Raw genomic sequence first — 22,037 nt, forward strand, 5'->3', positions numbered from 1 at the left:
AGAAAGTATACATAAATTTATAATATTATAAGTCATAAAAATTACTTACATTATTTATTTCAATAACTGATGACGAACAGCCAAAAATGGTATAGCCATTCCAGAACTTATGAAAAGAGTGAAAATTAACGTAAACTTGTATCTGTTGTGTATGTCGAATGGAAGGTTCTGAAAATAACATACGAATAAAGCAACTATTAATTTTCAAGAAAATTATTTTAACTTAAAGGTTTAATACTATTTTTTTACACAAAATAGTAGTTTCGTTAAGTATTACAATAACATCGAAAAGAAAAGTAACTGTTATAACTAAATTTCTTATGTTGATTAACCCTTTTGAGGTTCTCCTAGAAATATGTATAGATATTTTTGCCTAATAACATACTTTTTGCTTTTTTAGCAAAGACCACTCTGTTCAACATTTGTGGTCAGTCTATCCAAGCTATTACAAAGGACTCTTAAGTACTGCACAGGGCTTAGTTATAGTGTTGCACACACTACTACATTTAAAAAAATACTCAATATAATTGATACTACAATGAAGAACATATTTAATAATTCGACTGTAATCATAAAGACACATGTGTACATAGAAATATACTGAATATCTTTTTTTATACACTTAAATGTTTCCACAGCCATCAATGCTGTCGATGCTGTCAAAGAGATTAACACCAGAGTGACTCAGTTTCTTTTTTAACAGTCTCTTAAAAATAGCGATATCGGCTATGTTCAATAACTTACAATGATGTAAAGATACCAAACTTAATGCGAAAGCACATGTAGGTCATTATTTCGTGTTAGTTTCAAAGTTTTTATCACCCCCCTCCCCTCAAACTGCCTCGTCCCGTCTAGCCACACTGCCCCACACTGATTTTAGACAGAGAGGAAAAATATGGGCTCGGTGATCGGAGAGAACCCTGAGTTTAGTCCATCAGGTGACTAGCATCGCAAGCAATACTATCATGCGTAGAACGGTTGACGGAATACACACACAAATCACATGAGTGGGGAGTATGAGGCTTTATAACCCGAGTACTCGAGCCTTTTCGAACCTCTGAAGCTAGGCCAAGTTGCATCCCGTACATCGTAGCTCTTGAGTCTCATACATCGTGGCTTTTCTGTTATAGCAGATGCAATATTGTGTATTTTCTTGAGCATTAAAATTTTATGTACGTTACTTTCATAATAAAAGTGTATTTACAATAACATAAACTAATTTAATCTAATGAAAAATTTGATTTTGCGGTTGTCTAAGATAGTTCAAAATAAGCATTCTAATGATACACAAAACTTGTACACGGTTCTCGAGTTTTGTAAGAAAGATTTGAGATAAAAAAAGAAAAAAATAAATAAATCTGACTTCGCATTGTAAAACACCATAATAGAGTATTAACATAAAAGAGTTAAATATAAATATGCAATTAAAAATAGCAATTTATAAATAAGCACTCTTTCATGGTTATACTAAATAAAAACATAATAATAAATGCAACCCCACCAATTTCAGTGGTAAAGAGTAATACAACTGAATATTGTTTATTAAAAACGCAAATATATATATATATATATATATATATATATATATATATATATATATATATATATATATATATATATATATATATGTATGTGAAGTGACTTATGAGGACATTACGTGCTTTTAGATTATATACTAATAACATTGAAAAGTTATGAGGACAGTTCGCATAAGTACGATTTTGTCCTCATAATAACCTTTTTTTACATAATACTGTCCACATAAGTCACCATTGATGAAGACACACACACACACACACACACACACACATTATAATTAAAAGTCGTATCATGTTGTTATGTACATTTTGTTTACTTTCAGAACAAGAAAACAACAGAATGTTTAAATAATTCCATTAGTACCAATGAATAACTATAACAGAGAACTTATTCACATTTTGCTATTCTTAATTGCAAATTCATTTTACACACTTTCATATTAATACTCTATTATGCTGTTCTATAATGCGGAGTCTCATCATTTTTTTATTTTAGCTTTTCTACAATTCTCGAAAACATTGTATTAGTTTTGTGTATCATCATTAGAATGCTTATTTTTCGTTATTTTATATAACTGCAAGATAAAATTTTTCTTTAGATTTCATTGTTTTATATAATAAATTTATATTATGAAAGAAGTAATCATAAAATTATAATGCTCAAAAAAATACACAAAATTGCATCTGCTATAACAGAAAAGCCGTGATAAACGAGACTCAAGAGCTACTATGTATGAGATGCACGATGGCCTAGCATTAGAGACTCAAAAAGACTCGAGTACTCGGGCTATTAGACTTTATACTCCCCACTCATGTGATTTATTGTGCACCGAGTTAATGTTTTTCTTGTCCATGCATCCATGACATGACATGCAAGCACAGCACCCATTTTTAATTTTATTGAATTTTATTTCTCATTATACATATCTATAGACTCCTTTCACTTGCTCCTTTGTCATCAAATGATATTGAAATGCGAACTTGGTAGTTTGAAGCATGACTATTAATTCATTATTTATTTACATCTATCAGTATTTCGCTGTCTTGATGACAGCCTTTTCAGGATTAAAATCATGTAGGTGCTAAAATAACACGCATTATGGGCACCCGTTGTGCCTATAATTCAATCCATATATTTACAAACTCTACTTACTTCAATCGAAGTCATGTTCTTAAGAATACAATACTGTCATAAACATAAAAATTTTTTCATCTAAAATTATCTTAACACCTACATGATTTTAATCCTGAAGAGACTATCAGCAAGACAACAAAATATTGATAGATGTAAATAAACTGTGAAGAAATAGTCATGCTCCAAACTACGAAGTTCGCATTTTAATATTATTTTAAAGCAGGATCTCTGGCTACGCCTGCCACGCCAGCCGTAACGAAAAAATATACACACACACACACACTCTGAAATTTTGAAAAAAGAGTGCCCTTACTACTAGTATAACAGTACCTATGACATATACTCGTCATGAGAACTGAATGGCTACTGCACCAATTCAGTACGCTAGTCACTTCATACGAGTAGTACAACTGTTGCCCCGCTGCGGTGGCACTGATGCTTCCAACTTATACGTGCAGGTGTGGATTATAACCTAAGTCCTTAGTTAATATTAGACTAAAACACCACTCATTAAAATTGTAGATTCTATAAGGTCAATGTCCCAATTATCGCTCATTTAAGCTTCTGCTCCCACTCTATAATTGACTGTATTTACTCAAAAATAGAAAACTAATTGAAAATCACACTACTTTTTTAAAAATAATTTATTAATCATTGATAGCTATTGAAAAGTATTTATTGAATCATGAAATCATACAAAAAATTTGAATTAAACAAACGCATTCATTGTCCCAATTATCGCTCACGAAAAATCAGTTGTCTCTATTATCGCTCACCTTATGTCCCAATTATCGCTCATACATTTAAATATATTTTTCAACAGACTTTAATAGCTCAGATGCAGTGAAACAAGAGTGAATGAGATCAAATGATCTTCATTTTATAAATAATGCAACGTATAATACACTATCAAACTCTCATACATATCTTTTTGAGGTCATATACATTATTCGGTCGTTCAATAAAAATTGCGTGAAATTAACAAAAATGAGAAAGATTTAAAAAAAAATTCTTTTAACAATTACTTTACTTTTTCAACTTTCTGGTTTTTAATGCCTTAAATGTATTTTCCTTTTTCATTTCTAACATTCTTAATTTTCTGTCTTCACGTTGTGTTTGCAGTTTCAATTTTTCTTCTTGCTTTTCCTTTTTGATTCTGATACTCTCAAGTTTTCTTAATTTTTTTTCGTCTTCTTCTTTTTTCTTTTTCTGCAATTCGTCTTGTTTAAATTTACGCCAATTTTCAGATGTGAAAGTTGCAGGCAGCTTGACTTTTTTTACGTGTCTTGTATCTTTTGCTTTTGTAGGTAAATTATTAGGCCAGAATAAAGTTGACTTGAATGAATCCGGTATACCGTTTTGGACATCATCTGCATAAAAATAAAATTGTGTATACTTTTCAGAACAAATGTAAATAATGGTAACGAAATATTTTCTTACCACAAATATTTGAAATCTCACTGTCCTCTGTTTTTTTGTCTTCACTGATTACTCTTGAAGTCGTTCATCAAGTTACTCGCTGGTGTGCCAACACTGATTAGTTCAGTCGCGTCTAACTGAGTAGTTAATGGCAAATCTTGGTAACAAACGATTTCAGCTTCAGCAAAACTATTTTCATCAACAGCATTTTCGGAGTCCACTATTTCAATAGGTATGTTCTCTAAAAGAGATGCATGATCTGTTATTTCCTCATGAATTGTTGAACTGATACTAATACCAGAAAAATCTTCATTTTTATCAATGCCACTATGATTGGGTGTCTCAGGGATGGCTCTACTCAAAATCTACAATTTTGTAATAATAAATTATAAAACATTAAAAAAGTTATTTAATTTAAAGTTAATACATTTTCTTTAAAAAGTTGATTGTATTGAATTTAACTCTAAAACAAATATTTATAACAAAACATAATTATTATAAATTTTTTGAGTAAACTATTATTAAAGAAAATATTATATAAAACTATTTGTTGGAAATAAATAGAACTTCATCAACCAGAATCTCTTCATTCTCCAGTATGGATGACTTGTGACATTTTTTCCATAAATTAAAAAACTCTTTATAGTGATCTTCTCGAGTCCAATCTCCATTGTGCAACTCTGTGACTTTAAATTCTGTAATTAATGTTTCATCAAGTGTTCTTGATAAGAAATCTGAAGATTTCTGGCACAGAATATTAAGCATCTCATTATTTTCATCAACCAATGTCAAAGAACTACTTTTTTTTTCACTATTCCCAAGTAAAACGTTGTAGTTTATTGCATTTTCATCAAGCGGTGACAAACCACAGGTTTTAAATCCATGTGATAGTAGTGTACGTAAATCAATCGATAACAAAGCTTCCTGAAGGACGGGCGCAAATTCATGCTTCCTCAAAGCATCTCCACCATGCTGCATTCTAAATTGAGTTACACACTTTCTGTAAGAATTTTTCAATGATTTGAATATTGATACGTCCATAGGCTGTATAATATGCGTTGCATTAGGAGGAAGCAATATTAATTCAATGCCATTTTCAACACAAAAATCGCTCAACGGCAGAGTTGCATGTGAAGAGTGGCCGTCAACGTAAAGGATAATAGGAAATTCTATATTTTCTTTCAAACACCAAGGATAAAAAACGTTAGTAACGTATTCATAAAAGTTTTCAGCCGTCATCCAGCCAGAGTTAGATCGGCCAAGACCCCAATGCTTCGGCGTTGACTCAACAATGTTAGCTGGCAATTTTTTGTATTAGTGAATCACTAATGAAGGCGCTAAATCTCCTGCTGCACTACCTGAAATTGAACACATTTAAAATGTAATATCATTGGAATCGTCATTTAAAAATTCATTTTATTAATTACCTGTGATTAAAGCAGTCAAACACTCTTTGTCATTTGATCCACACATGATAAAAGAATTTTTGTTGTCCTTGGGTACCAAAACTTTATCCCCTGTTGGATTTAGCATAAATGATGATTCATCACAATTAAAAATCCTGTTTGAATCTATCTTTAATAAATTTTTGTCTTTTAAGTACTTCGTTATTTCCTGAAACCAGTTACGAATATAACTTTCATTAACATTTGCTCTGCTACTGGATAAATTTCTTGCTTTCTTCATTGATAATTGAGGATGCCGAGTCTGGAAACTCTTGAACCAATGCCGTCCAGGTCTACCATTGATGAATGGATTTTCTCTCGGTACATTTTTCAAAAGAAGATAGACGCTGTCGAGTAACATAGTTTTTTTAACAGGAAAACCGATTTCGCTTAATGAAGTTATGCAGACAACGAGCTTTGCTTCCTCTTCTGTCGACAAGACACTGGTAGGGCCAGGCTTCTTTTCAGGATCTTGTTTTTGTTTTATTTTATCTCTCAACGTGGAGAATGATACTTGGTATTTTATACTGGCTTTTCTTACTGACAATTGTTTTGATTTAGCAGCAGCAAATGCTTGGACTAGGTCTTCTTTTTTATACTGCATCCTTTTCACTTTCACATGTTTTTTTTTACTTTTAACAACCTTGGCCTTCTTTTTCGACATAGCTTTAACCTACAATAGTGTATTTAATTTGTTTAATGCAACAAAGATATCATACTTATAAAAAAGTAAGTACAAGGCATGAACGGTACTTACGTACGTGTTAGGTGAGCGGTATCTAGTACATTTAGGTTATGTCTATGACAACATCACCGATCACCTTTTTTTTCACTACACTATCGCAAATTCGTATTTTCTTACACCTGGAAGTAATAGTTCAGGAGTTTTTCTATCGCCTCATATATAATTTAAACTATCTTGACTTAATTTACTCACCAAAAAAAGCTTGAGAAGCACCCGTACTCTCGATAGGTAGAACAACAGTATGTTGTGAAAAATAGCTCTGTATCAGAATAGCGAGACAATTTTTGTTTTTTTGGCGGTAAATTTTAATTAAAACGAACTTTTGAATCACTACATATATCAATTAAATATCAAAGATTACGATGTAAATTTTGTAAACATTATCTTACTCCTAATAAATTATTAATAACAACAATAATACTTTACTGAGCGATAATTGGGACATTGACCTTAGTTATACTTACGATTGAGATTACGGACATACACATGACTCTCATGGTCAGATACTTTTAATTATTCAGAGCTTGAACTAAAGCATACTTGTTACGATGCAATAAAGCTTTAATCAGTTGAATATTCAGGTTAAATGCATACTTATAAATGTAGGAAACATATGTCTTCTGTAGGATTAGGAAGCAAGTATCTTTTAGTTAACCCAATATTATAGTCAAGACTCTTCTTTCAGTAGACGGAATAAATTTAGTGCTAAAATATATTTAGCTAAACAATTATATTTTATCAAGAATAAATTAAAACTCGACTAACTTTATCAAAGTTCAAGCTGTCCATTACTATCAATCTTAACTGTTCATAGCTAAAATAATTTTGCATTCTTAACAGTGATATTAGGAATTTGTTAAAGAAGTTTTTTTAAGAAAATCATTGAAGAGTTTGTTTATTACATTTAAGCAACTACTTAATTAGTTATTTAACTATGATATTGGTTACAGTAATTTTATAGACTGATGGATAAAGAGTTATCTCAGTCACTGTGCTGTCAACAATAAATTAATTAATTCTGTTTTAACGTCAAATAAAACTATTATCATGCAATAATTGATTCAAATTAATAATTACAGAATTTCGCTTATCGTTAAACTATTTGTAGTAAGTCTAAGTTATACTATTAACGTTTCTTTTCCGATAGCTGCCAATGATAAAATCTTATATGTCAATGAGTATGTCCAAATTTCTGTCGGATTGCAAAATCTGAGTGGAAAAAAGATGTTTTTAGGAAACTTATAAGGTCTATTAAGATACAAAATACCTTTTTTACAGCTGCATCGTAAGGCAAACTACTTGCAATAGTACTGCTCATAGTAATCTAGCCCCGCATTTTCACCGCATTCATGCATATCAATTTGTGTGAGTATGATGGAATATTATTTAATGGTAAGCACTTTAAGACTATGAAATTATAGTATAGCCTCACGTGGTTCACTATTTGTTCTAGAATGGTTGGTTAGGTAATTATATTTGTAAGTCAAAAACGTTGATACTTCTAATATTTGCCGCCTAAAAACATCTTATCGGTTTCATTTGTCTGTTTTTTTTTTTTTACGTACCAAATCCCTTTTTAAATTCTTTTGTGCTCTTCTCTATATTATGCATAGTTGCTTCGACTGTTAAAAACATATGGCAGAGTTCTAATCCTGTTGAAAAGCAAGGATCAAATTGTGAAATTGTATTAGATTTGTGTGTGTTCTGTAATAAAAAATGTGGACCTTTCATTTTATTTACAAGTTAGCAATTATGAAAGTATAAAAAAATGTTAATTATTCGGAAGGCCCATAAGCTTAGGTATTGTCCGAATTATTTGCCCTCAAGTGTGACTGACAATACATTTTACCATTTTGACTGTCATCGTACGTTTACTGCGCTTAAGAATAAAACGCTATTTCGCATATGAGCTTGTCCACTGAGAGTAGGCCTCCTTGCGCGTTAGGAACTATTTTCACCCAAACACGCTGTGTTCAACTCACTCATGATGGCTGGAAGATTACTAAAAAAATAATTAAAAAATACGAATTGACAAATTTTAATCTGCTCTTTTTGAGAGTGCTGTTTGTTTTTTTTCAAAACCTTTTTTTCGTGGAGAAAAATAGGTCAGAAGTTCAGGACGTTCCTGAGAAATTTTCCATGGTTTAAAAAAATAAAATTTTCAGGACTCGGAAGAGCAATACTAAAACATTAACTCTACAAATGTTCAGAGTGGAAGAGCGAAAAATGCATGAATTACAAGTAAATAAAGACGATGGCATGAGCAAGTATACGGCAGCGAGGCATGCAGTTATTGCCTGTACTACGCTGCCACGCGACGACACACTGTTACTAATGAGTTTGTTGTATATTGCCGCTTTGCCACCGCCGCCGTGAAACTTGCTCATGCCAACGTCTTCATTTACTTGTAATTCACCCAAATTTTGCTCTCCCACTATAAAAATTTGTGAAGTTAATGTTTTAGCATTGCTCTTTCGATTCCTGAAAATTTTATTTTTTCAAACAATAGCAAATTTTAGAGAAACTTCCTGAATTCCTAACTCAATTTTCCTATGAAAAAAAGGGTTTAAGAAAAAATAAATACCACTATCGGAAAGAGCAGATAAAAATCTGTCGATTTGTATTTTATACTAATTTTTTTAGCTCTCTCCCAGCCATTATGAGCGAGCTAAACACAGCGTGTTCAGGCAAAAAAAGTCTCGCACGCGCAAGGTATCCCGCTCTTAGTGGACAAGCCTGTATATCAACATCCAGTGACACCAAAAATATTAAAACTTCTGATACTGATCTGAAAGTCTTAAAATTTTTTTTTATATACATTTTCCCTGTATTATATTCAACATTACATGAAGATGTCTCTTTTTTTGTTTTTCTCTAAGTTAACTGCTCAAATTTACTTCGTACGAAAAACAGAAAATCTATTACCTACAGTTGTTTTAATACACGTGTCGTTATTATCCGAATTCCGTCAGGAGGCATAACTTTCCGTGTCAGTAAAAATAGGCGTGCGAGCTACTGTTCATCTTGTAAGTATAAATATTAAAAACCTGTTCACGGGATCGTATGCTCTAATTTTTAAATCAGAATTCTGGGTAGGGATATGTATTATATAGCCTTTTTCATTATTATAGCATAGACAGCAACACAACATCAAACAATACATTTTTTATTGAGGATACTACTAATATTTATGATGATGGGTATGAATAACAACATTTGTCACAAGCACAATTTATTTGTTTTTTAACAGAACTTATACGTAAACTGTATTTTTTCTATGTTTAGGGTGAATATTGACGACAGTGCTGCTAGTGCCAAATCCATTGCTTATTCTGCTAATGAAAATATTATGGCTAGTGACAAATGGCAATGCTATATTGTTTATGGAAGTATAAAATACGATGACTTTGTAGTTGGCGCTCTTTCTGTTATTATAACGATAATTTTTTTTCGTTAGAATCCTGAAGTCAATAACACGACAAAAGAAGTCGAATCGGCAGGAAAAGCAGACCATCTGGAAGATGTCAATTGAATTATGTATAATTTAACCCTAAAACGTTTCTGAGTCAGGACGTGTTTTCTAACGAACGTTACAAACAAGTATACCATAGAAAACCTGAAAGCTACGGCTGCAGACTTTGGTGATGTTGCAGTTATTCGCAAAATAAATTTAAAGGATTGGAGTATTTATTATCATATCGTCTGGAGAAAACCATTAGTAAATAGATTTCGTTATTTTTCAGTAATTCAAATTGAAAAAAATTAGTGACACCACATTCACAACAAGAACCAACAGGCTTTTTCAGTAGTTCTTGAGCACATACGCGAATACGTCGTTAAATTGCGCGAAAGTTTACTTTGTAAATTTATTGAAGCTATGTACAAAAATAAAATTGAAAGCAATTATTCCGAGACAACAAAGAATATAATTCATATCTACTATTTAGTAGAAAAGCCGCTTAATAAATTAATAGAAAAATTTCAATTCACGTTATTAGCAACACGAAAGTTATTTTGCTGTATGAGGCTACTAACGTGAAATTAGATTTACCATTCGTAACATAGTTTTTATAAAACTCTGTTGCATGAAACAAAAGCTGTAAAAGAGATTAGTAAATTCACACAACGGTTGGCAAATTTTTTCTCACAAAATACTTTTTTCTGGCACGCAGGGACGCGTTAAAACCTTTAAATTCATAAATCTTGGTCTGACTATGAAAGGATTAACTAACAGTAAAAAAATGTTTGTGTGCAGCACAGCTAAGAAAATCACCATTACCACTTTATCAGTACTTTACGTCATCCATAAAAGACTACGAGCATACAATGAAAGGCGTATCGAAAAGTCAAAATTTTATTTTACGCAGTAGAGATTAAAGCGGATGAGAGACTGTGATCCGTTGTGACTTGACAGGTTGTGATCCAAATTTTACTTCTTTTCAAAGGGTAAAAAACGAGTAAGAAACGACAACTATTACTTAATAAGCCGAATATCATTGAATGCTTTAAAAATATTATCGAAACACATACAATCGGTACTGTGAAAGAATTTTTTTTGAGATGTACGACTTCAAAACCTTTAAAAACATCAATGAAGATAGATTAGCAGCTTTTAATAAAATTAACAATAGAAAAAAAAATGTTAATTGCAAAAAAATGTAAAAATTTTTTCGAGTTCTTTTTTCCATCCTGTAAAAGCGAGCTATTGCAACACATTTTGTGTTCAACATACGTCGCAACTGTCTGACGCAATACACTTAGAGCTGAAAGACTAAGCATCTCATAGGATAAGTTTGGTTAGATTGAAACCTGTGGGCGTATACTAAAACAACGCTGAAGATAATTGCAGCGTTAAAAATTGTTTAAATTCAAAATGATAATGTATATATTAACATTACGTGTTATGTATAATTTTCAAGCTGAGAGTTTTTATTCTATGTTGAGTAATAAACTAAATAATATCGACAATATTAATGATAAAGTTTACAATGTTTTTTCTTGTTCTAGCGACTCTAAAACTTTAGATGAATTACTATTCAGCAGCGATTTTAATTAAATTTACAGAAATATTGTGTACTGCATCGTAAAAATCAATGTTATTTGCAAAATAAAAGCTTAAATGTAATGCAATTACCTTAGAATACTTACAATTAGATGTATTTAATCATACTTACACAAATAAATGAGCGTCAATGCAGTGAGAATGCGAGGCAAGACGACTGTGATCGGTACTTTCAAATGCGTGTAAGAAGTATTTTGCTCCACAATGCAGCCATTAGAATTCTTGTTTCTTTATATAGTTTATAAGCTTCTAAAAAACCTTTTTTGACAGTCAGATTTCCGAATCCGACGGTAATTTTTACATACTTATCATACCGTAAGAACTAGTTTTTTTTTATCTACAGAAGTAAGAAATGATTTTCGGTTATAATTAATCTTTTAACCACAAACTGCCATGGTTTCATATTTGGTCGTATTTGGAATTTGAACGAAAGTTCTTCCATATTTTGAATAAAATTTTGCAAAACCACCAACATAGTTTGATACTTTCTCTTACTGACTAATCTCACCACATTTTATAAGCGGTCATTATCTTTGGAAAAAAATCGGCAGCCTCTGCGACTATAATCGATCAAGAAACAGTTACAAGAATTCTTAATTATTAAATTTCAATCAAGATTGCTTTAAAATTATTTTATTGCATAAAACTGCTTCAAAAGTTATTCCACCATATTGGCATACCTTTTTGTGAAACTTTTTCGTTTTGATGTAAAGTTTAAAGTACGACTACAGTGACAGATAATACCAAATAGTAGATAAGCGTAGAGGCAGGGCCTCTCAACTTTTTGCTTTGAATACATAGTCGGCTAAGCTAGATAAGAAGACACTACAACCGTCGCACCGTAATATAGCTTAAAAATACAAACACTTTTGAGTTAAAAATGTGATTTCTGAGCTACTGTGCTTTTTTTCAAGATACGATGTTTTTAGATACTTTTTGGACTTGGTTAGGTACACACTCACTCACTTACAAACACTTACATGCGCACACACACAATGTTACCTATAATGTTCGCCGACTTAGGTGTTTAAGAGAGTGAGTGTGCGTGTGTATGCATGTATTTACAGTTGGATCTGAATGCCGATGTTGCCGTAATACTATTAGCCGATGGAAGAAAGAAAGCGATACAAAAAGCACTTGACGTGGGATTGTATCTAGGTAAGGCCCTGTAACAGCTGTAACAGCTACATTGTGATTTCCAATTGTACAGCTATGTGAGAGAGCGGAAGACAGAGAGAGAAAGAGAGAGATTTAGATTTAGAATTAGATTTAGATTTTATTAATCAGCTAAGGACACAAGGTCCAAAATCGCCAGCGCTAAGTACAGTTATATATATATATATACATATACATATATTTGGGGTTTGATTACGCGCTGAGCTTATCTCGGGCTCGAGGATAGCGGAGGTCCGAAGCAGGCAACACAATGATACAATGATGAGACAGCGAGTAAAATAGAACTTAGGTTTATTGAATACAAGAGTAATGGCTGTTGAACAGAAAAGAACTTTCGATTACGATCGTGACTTGGATCGCAGCAGACGGGCGCGTGCTGAAGTCTACGCTGGTCGAGTTGAGATCCGTGAGTGAGTCGGGCCGAGCTCGCCACCTAAAGGTGGGCGCTCTAGAGTGCTTTTCTTGCTGAAGATGGCACGCTCTATCATTGCGCTCACGGGATGAGCTGTTGTTACCTGCGCGATTCTTGTTTTACGCTTTGGCTAGCAGGAACCGCCACACACGTATATATATATAAATATATATATATGATATTTAATTATTATATACTCTTCTATTTAGCGATATAATTTTTTTTTTTTTTTTTATTATAGTGCTTTACTTCCGGCTCTTTTATAAAGGTACGACTTAGGGCCCTTAGCACTTGGGATTAGCAAGGAATTCGGATGGGATTGGGAGGGCCTTAACAACTGCTCCGCATTCACCCTTGAAAATTGTAATGTGGATCAGGAAAACCCCGGGAAATCTTCAGTAGGAAAAACCTGATCTGGAACAGCCCGGTGTATCTGCCTTATTTCTGACCTGATGTTTAAGCTGCAGACTTAGATAACGAGGCAGAAATTTGTCACCCCTCCCGCTCACGATGTCGAAGAAACAGAGAAACAGTCAATTAATCCACGAAGCGAATAGCAGAGGCGAAATGCGAGACTTGAACGGTCACCCATCTAAGTACTAGCCACGTCAAATGCTGCTTAACCTCGGTGATCGATGGGACTGCAACTCTACCGCTGAGCCATCGTGTCGGTTATTTAGCTATGTATACAGATGGTACACTATACAAACGAGAGAGAGAGGCGGCAGTAATCGGGCGGAGAAAGAGACAGAGAGCCGAGCCAAGCCGAGTCACCGCACGGGTCACTTCATCGCGTCGGTTGAACCCCCAAGCGCGCCAATATATGTTTCACATCAAAAATTATATTTTCTACACCAACCATCAAACAAATATTCGTTGACTCTAACGACAGTGAAATTGATTAATTAAATAAATTATTAGACTCGTACAGCATACTCCTACTTCAGTGCACGTTCAAGACCGTTAGTTATAAATTGACTTAATATCGAGGCCTCGGACGAAAACAAGTCCAGTTCAGATTTTTCAATGTTATTTAAAATAGGAAAATCTGAACTGGGCTTGTTTTCGTCCGAAGCGTCGGTATATCTATTGTTATGTAATTTTTTAAGAATTTTTTCGACGTTGCTTACTTTTTACTTAAAAAATGTTTTAAATATGCAACCAAAATGTACACTTTATACTTTGACAAAAATACTACTTATGGATAGTATGTGATTAGAGTCCAATAATTTATTTCATTCGTCAAAATTTTTGTATCAAACTTTATTTACGCCAAGAAAAAGATTATTAAATAAAAATGATTCATGACATGCCTAAACGATTCAATACACGCATATAAGCATATGAAGTACCAACACATGTTATTTAAATACTTGGAAGATTAGTCTTCGTGGAAAAAACTTCAATTGTCTTCAATATACTAAATTTATGTTTTGAAAAAAGTTTCATAAATAGGGACATATTTATGAAACAATAGGTACAATGTTTTATAATTATGTACATTTTGGTCTTACAACCTTTTTATAAAACAAAGTAATTTTACAATTAAGGACTATACTTAAAAATTAGAATAATAATGGTTAATGCATAGTGTACCACCAAAATTCAAAATTAATACCACGAAAAGCTCACCATTAAGAAAAAAAGATCAAAGAAACAAATATGATGAAATTTGTGGTCAGAATAGGGGCATTTACCTTGAGAGTCTTTCTATCCCATGGTTATCAAAGCAAGGGTTTTCGTACTACAACTGTTGAAAGTATAAAGAGCCTGCGAAAAGATGATGTACTCGCATATATAGCATATAGTTTATCCAAACGGTGCGGCTGCTCGGTGTTTTGCTCTGAGTGTTGTTATATACATACACATATTTAAGCAAACGCAACGAACAGTTCTTACTTGAACTTATAAAACTTGTAACGGTTGTGATGACAGAATGCCAGCAGTTATTTACATCGGATAAAACTAGCTCGTACTAATAACGCTGGCACATATTGTCTTATCCCCTTTAGGTTAATTCTTAAAGCGAATCACAAATGTACCATGCGAAACAGGGACACTGCGGAAAATTTTTATAAGTTTAAGCCTATAACACACACACACACACACACACACACACACACACACACACACACACACACACACAGAGAACGAATACTTAGTTAATGCTTGATATGATGACTTGTCAATTATGTATAAGCAAAAAAACTTGCAAAAACTAGGTCATTGAGAAAATTTACTGTCTACTTTTTACCTCTCAAATGAAATCAACCTACATCTTGGACTCAGTCTTGGCAATGACTCAGTTTTTAAAGCAGTGATAGAATAATTTAACATGTCATACGACTAAGAATCACAAAATAAGAAAGAGTATCATCTTTGTGGGTACAATTGAGTGTTTTGTTAAGTTCCTGTGTTTTTGAAGTTATACATCTATTGGTGCGTTCTGCCCTACAGAGTGAATCAACAATTTCCGATTGGTGACCTTGAGAAAAAGTGTAACGGAAGTGGATTTTGCTTGATTCTGATCCCCCCTCCCTTTGACCCACCCCTCATGACGTACTTTCGGTCCTTTGTAAACCACACAACACCGCACAATGTCACAGCACCACACTACAGCACACATTTGGAATTTTATTTCAAAATCGATTTACTTCTTTTTATCTTACAGTTCGTAACTTATTTTTAATGTAAGCTTTATTTTGGTGTGTATCTATTCATTTGGTTTCATTTTACATTATGTAAATGATAAAGTTATTTATTCAAACATGTTTTTTTGGTACATGTTTTTTTCAAAAATTTGGAAATTAGTATACATTAGCGCGGCAGCTTTCATATGTATTAATAAACATTTATTTACTCATCATTTATTTGTTACTTTTAAAATAAATAAAAATTTATACAATTTCTCACACTTTTACATAATTTTCAGAATAAAAAAAAAAATTTCCGTATTGTATGAATACATTAATTGATTTTTTTTACGTTTTATTCTTTTACAATTTTTCCTTCGTGATTGAGGTGATTTTTTAACTTAAGGACGTTTATTACATAGTTAGTAGCAGAAAAGTTTAACTCAAAATTCAGAGAGGTAAGAGGAGCGCAAAAGTATGCAGCAACGGTGAAAATTATTTTTCTCATATGGATGAACTTACATACAGGCTTTTCCGCACACTAAACCCTTCTTTTCTGTGTTATTCAAGAAGAAAAAAAAATTATACATGTATTTAAACAAAAAAGGTTTATCTACAAGTCCTGTTTGAGATAAACACAAATTAGGAATTTTTTACAGATCTTATGAATGGAATTTCCAGTGATTTTTTTATAAGGTTACATGTTAAATTGCAAATTTGGAAAATTAAACACGTGAAAAAGGGTATAGTTAAACGATCTGCATTTTTTAAGGGTATTTGTTATGGTATTTTTAGTATACTTTTGATGCTTGAATAATATCTGTCAAAAAAACCTATGTGTGATGAACATCCTGAAGGGACATTCACTGGCATGTTGTACTATATATATATATATATATATATATATATATATATATATATATATAAAATTACATTATCTACCATATAATTTTATAGAATACAATTTCTTATTTAAGTATCCAAGCACTCACTGGTTTTTAAGACATAATCAATTTTTTTTGTCTTAACCAGATTGTCACTTTGGGTGAATAGTATAACATAAAACAAAATATAAACACTTACTTTTTATGTTAATATGCGACAGTACTTTTCTTTTGCCTGTGCATGCAAGGAAAACTTTTTGTTTTGTTCATCCTTTCGTAAAAACGATTTATTTCTAAAATCTTAAGTGTTATTTGTAGCATGAACAACTTTAGTTTTATTCATGTATTAAAAATTGTCATTTAAAAAACACTTAATGACAATACGTTTTTATCCATCTGACGCAGGTTTTTTCAAGTACAACATGTTTCTATTCATTTCATTTAACGTTTTAGGAAAACAATAGAAAATAACATAAGTGAATAAATAGTAAGCAAGCAAAAGAACATGACTAATTTAAAACAATATTATTTGATTGTAAGTTAATATTGAGAATTTTTTCTTGGCACTTGAGAGTTGGCGCGCAAAGTGCAAGGGGGGCGGATATAAATACATCTTCTGATTCGGGGTGTTAACCGTCATTAGCTCTGTCTTTTTCACTCCTATGGCTTAGAATAGTCGATTGCGCCTATGTAAGGTTCGAACTTTTGCCACCTTATAGGGACTTTCGTTGACTTTTGGCGCTAGCCGTATGGTTAACATGCCGATTTTTATATACGTAGTTGTTTGTGTGGGGCATTTTACGCAACTTATACAGCCTCCCACAGACATTTATTAACCCCCACTAAGTAAAGTGAAATTTCGTCGTTTCCACCATTATTTCGACTTAGCATCGTTTTTGTCCAAAAAAAATTTTTAGGCTCGATTCGTCCCCTGCGAGGTTACTCTGACTTGGGGCTAGTTTTTGCTTCATTACAATTTTCATGCTTATAAAATAAATGAAACGGAATGTTTACAGTTGATTCGCTTATTTGTTGTTTATTTCCTCCATTCTGTTTTATTGCATAAGTGAAACATCTTTAGACGTGTTTGATGACCTCTGAACTCAGTTCTTTGACGCCTATAACTACTCCAACTTTAACGTTAGCATTCCTCAATATGCTACTTTTTGTAACTAATTGGACAGCACCATCTACTTGCATGCACCATTCACATCCAATGAATGTTGAAATTCCAAAAAAATTTAGCCTGCAATTGTAAGGTTTTATTTTTCCTGTGGTTGCTTTAACTTTGCCAGCTCTGCATTTACTATTCTTCGTAAAGAAACCCAAAACTTTACGAGTCTGCATAAGTGCCCAATAACTGTTAAGACTATCACATCTGTATCCATTCATGTACTGACTCTAGTCCAGATCAAATGTAGCAAAAACTCGGACGGCATTATCTTTTTTATTTAACCGCTCTGATTCAGAGAATCAGAAAGCCAGTCTATAGCTTTGTTGATGTATAAAATAATATAAAATAAAAATATGTAGTAAGGATCGATAAAAAAATATAAGTTTAAATAGTACAAAAATTGTGCAAAACACAATTTTTTTATTTTTTATTTAAAAAACGCAAAAATAACACTTCTTAATTTTTACTATTTTACCAATTACAGTGATGAATAATTTTATGGCATGTAATGAATAAAATAATATATTCATGCATGCGTGTGTGGATCTTTTTGAAGGTGTACTACAAATTGTTGTTATTACGAACAAAAAATTGTTTTATTTTATGATACCAAATCCAAAAACAAAATATAAATTCAAAACAATAAATAACGCAGTACACCAAATTGATCATATGCATTAAAATAACATAAATTTTCGAAAAATCTGATACGAAATCAATGCATATGTGTATATTCATCTATATTTTACTATTTAGTATTCCAAGTAATACGATCTTTCTCAACATGGACATGTTATGCAACAAAAAAATTTTGGAATTTACACTAACACAATTTTTTTAATGAATCAGTGTTTTGCATTGGAAGTGACCACTCTAGACTTGCTGTTTCTGTACAACTCTCCTTTGCTACAGGTTCTAGAAGAGGCCCTGACATTCTTGCATGATTTTTAAACGTTTTGTCATCAAATAAGGGAACGTGAATTGTACTTGACACAAACAATATTTTTATTTGTGTAGAACCAAAACCAGCATGCAGTGCACCTGAAATATTTAAGAAAGTTTATATACTAAGAAAAACGCTCATCAAGAAAGTTCATAAATACAGGTTTTTATTATGTACTTGACAATAATTGTGTATTAATATGGCTGAATTTTCTGCTACTATTATGATTGAAGCCTTCTGGACCACTTATCTTTTGATTGACCTTTTAATAGTAACGGCATTTTATGTAAAAAATAGACGACAGTCTTTCAAGTGGTTTTTGTTTAAATATCTGTTAGTAGTAGTCCATTATCGCATGGTTAGCAAAACATACCCTTAGCCAGGTGTTGAATATTTACTATTCCGTTTCTTTTTACAGGTACAACTGATAAATTATGTGTTACCTCATTTTTAGGTACATGTATTGTTTTATTAGCTTTACTAACACTGAAGCATTAGAGGTAGTCGTACATTTTTTTACAATAAATCTTCCTTTCCACCTTGTTCTTTCTGGAGGCATTTTAAGTAATGAGAGAAAAGCTGAATACTTAATATTGCACTAGACCAGAATTCCAAGAGATGCCGCAACTTAGGCTATACAAACGCTGCGTCAATATTACATCTTCCTTGTTGTTGACAAAACAAGCAGGTGAGCTGAAAGTAAAATAGAGAAAGTATCTTACCTACTTACCAACAAATAACCACAGGGTTTTTTAAATACTATTTCATTGGCAAAAGACATTCGATGTTGAGATTTTTTATACCCTTTTTTTTAGTACTGACTCAAATTTCAATTCAATACAATTACAACCAACTCGTATCACAGATAAAGGTTATATTATGTGCAATACAAGCAGACAGAAGTAGAACGTTACATTTAGTTGGATCGTTCAAAGATATTCACTGGTAGTACCTATTCTGGTACCAAGATGACGCCACAGTTGAAAGCTTGATAAAACTGACCGAGCAATAGAAAAGGAAGGGGGACTTTCTCTCTACCATCACACAGTTAGCACAGAACTTTTAATGTGATTTTAGTAGGCAAGCCGGGCCAAAATAGCGTTGTGCCGTCTGTGGCCCCTTCGACACTCCTTGCACTATATTTGGAACACATATTACTGTTCCAGCACCCCAAAAATTTTTGAAAAAATTTAAAAATGGGTCCCTTATTTCAACTGAATAAAATTGTTTTGTATATCTCCTTACATAAGCTTTGGTAAGTATTAAATCTGACGTGCACCAGTTTTTTTTATTATTATTTTTTTCATATGGTAAGTTTCAAATACATGTAATTTAAAGACGGGATTCGGTTGTAAATATTTATTGAAACTTGAGTGGGAAAAAAGTAATAGAGTGGCGGTATCAGCAGTAGCCCTATAAAGCCTTGAAAAAACCCAGAACACTCCGACTCTTGATTTTAAGAAGAAAAACAACAACACCTAATTGGTATGGCAATCGGTCAATTTATTAATATTTTTTTCAGTAACAATAGTTTCTTTTAATTGCTATGTAATTCCTTATGATTTTTTTTCTTAAGATACCCGTCCGTTTCCAACATAAAACTTTCTATATGTACGTACTAAAAAATAACTGAAGGTCATCTTCATTTAGAACCATAATTTCCACCAGAAAATAATTTCTATAGACAATGTTTAAATTTACTTTTTTTAAATTAGTATTTTTATAATAAATACAAAGTTATAACAAACATAAACCAATTTTTCAGGAAAAGATAAAGGAATGCTTTGGATTTAAAAAATTATATAAATAAGATAAAAATCATATAATATCTTATAGTGTAGTTTAAATTCAAAAAACTATTCGTAACTGATTATTATTTTTTTTTCTAAAATTATCACCCGTCAATTAAAAATTTCTTTTCAAACAACATTTGCTACTTCCGAATTATTTTCACGTTCAATTTGCATAAATATTCCTTTAGTGTTTTTATTGATAAGAATACATATAACTAAATATAAGAAAAATTATTTCAAAATAAAACAATTTTTCTCATTAAAATGTAATAAATCATAATTTTCTAAGCAAATACGTTAATAACAACTTCAGAACTTCAGTTTAATTACTATTGTTAAGATATGTTTATGTAATATTGTCAAGATAATGTTTTTTTAATTTATTACAGAACTTGATCGTTAAAAAAAAAGATTATTATATCACAAATATCCATTAAATCTATTATGTGAAGGTAAACATTATTTACCTGTCTATTCGTGTAATAACTTTATATTAATAAATGAGTAGATATATTGAGGTTCTTAACATTCGCGTATTGTGCTTCAACTTGAGATAATGCGGACAAAACCCCATAATGTGTATATATACACTAGTGGGGCTTCGTCCTCCTGCGCACTGCGTCCTAACCCCCTACTAATTTGACTTCTAAGTAATATCAATTCAGCTCACATCTATCATTTTGGCAAAGGTTAATTAAATGATGGATTAGCAGTTAACAGCATACGGCACTTTAAATTTAATATTTATGGCGGCTTCTTACTATGGATATACACGAAGAGTCTAGACCCTGTAACACCGCTTCTAATTGGCAGTGGAGTTTCTTAAATGGCTACTGCGCCTGTCTGCTGCCTTTGCTCTTCGATGTAGCAGACGCCTTACTCCTAGTGACTGGCAGATATTCACTACTAGCAGCCGCCCCGTCTTGGTGTCAACCGAGACTCACGAAAGGAAACACCGTAGTGTGTTGACATGTAATGTGAAACGTTATCAGTTAAAAATTTAACATCTATTCTTGACACTCTTAAGAATAAAAATTTTTTTATTAAAAACATATTTGTTCGGAATTTATATAATTTATTTGAACAAAAGTAAAGACGATATAATAATACTAAAAAGTACCGTGCGTTCCTTATGCCACACAATAATCGGTGGCCGTTGATTTGCAGTTTTACCCGTATAATCTAAGAAAAGGGCTATTTTTTAAAGCTGTGAAAATTCAAAACTCCCAAAAAATATATAATTGAAAAACATGTTTCTATTATTTCACAACATTATTAACAGAGCAACAAAGTCCTGGAGCTTAAGGTGGCTCAACACTTTTTTAAAAGTCGGGCCATTGCACCCACATTAATATCTATGGAACAATATCACCCAATGGATGTACAGATAAAATTTCAGAGTATGTTTCCGACGAAAATCGAATGAAAAACTCATTCAAAACTCAAAATTTTAGCATTGGTTTTATGGGGAAATTGAATTTTTTCACCAAAAGTTTAAACTTTTTTAGGCAAACAGTCAAGCCACGTGCCACGGAAACTGAAAGCAGGTTATTTAAATAATCCTCTTTCTAATGTAATTGCGAAAGTCCAAGTTTGACGAGCGTAAGAAAAAACACGACGTATTGAAAGTCCGAAACCGGAGGCTAACCTCAGCACGTAAACAAACGGATTCGTATCT

General features: G+C 32.2%; 1 long non-coding RNA gene across 1 annotated transcript in view; it reads right to left on the bottom strand.

Moving 5' to 3' along the window:
* Positions 1-22,037, bottom strand: part of LOC106645209 (cytochrome c oxidase subunit 7C, mitochondrial) — a 91,281-nt gene that overhangs the window by 20,054 nt on the left and 49,190 nt on the right. Inside the window, exon 2 of the long non-coding RNA XR_016293312.1 lies at positions 50-168. This is a non-coding gene — a long non-coding RNA (cytochrome c oxidase subunit 7C, mitochondrial). The remainder of the gene's footprint in view (positions 1-49; positions 169-22,037) is intronic.

This window comes from Copidosoma floridanum, unplaced genomic scaffold (genome assembly GCF_036245765.1).
Source record: "Copidosoma floridanum isolate Cflo_tuat_1 unplaced genomic scaffold, Cflo_Japanese_pri ptg000028l, whole genome shotgun sequence".
NCBI lineage: Eukaryota > Metazoa > Arthropoda > Insecta > Hymenoptera > Encyrtidae > Copidosoma > Copidosoma floridanum.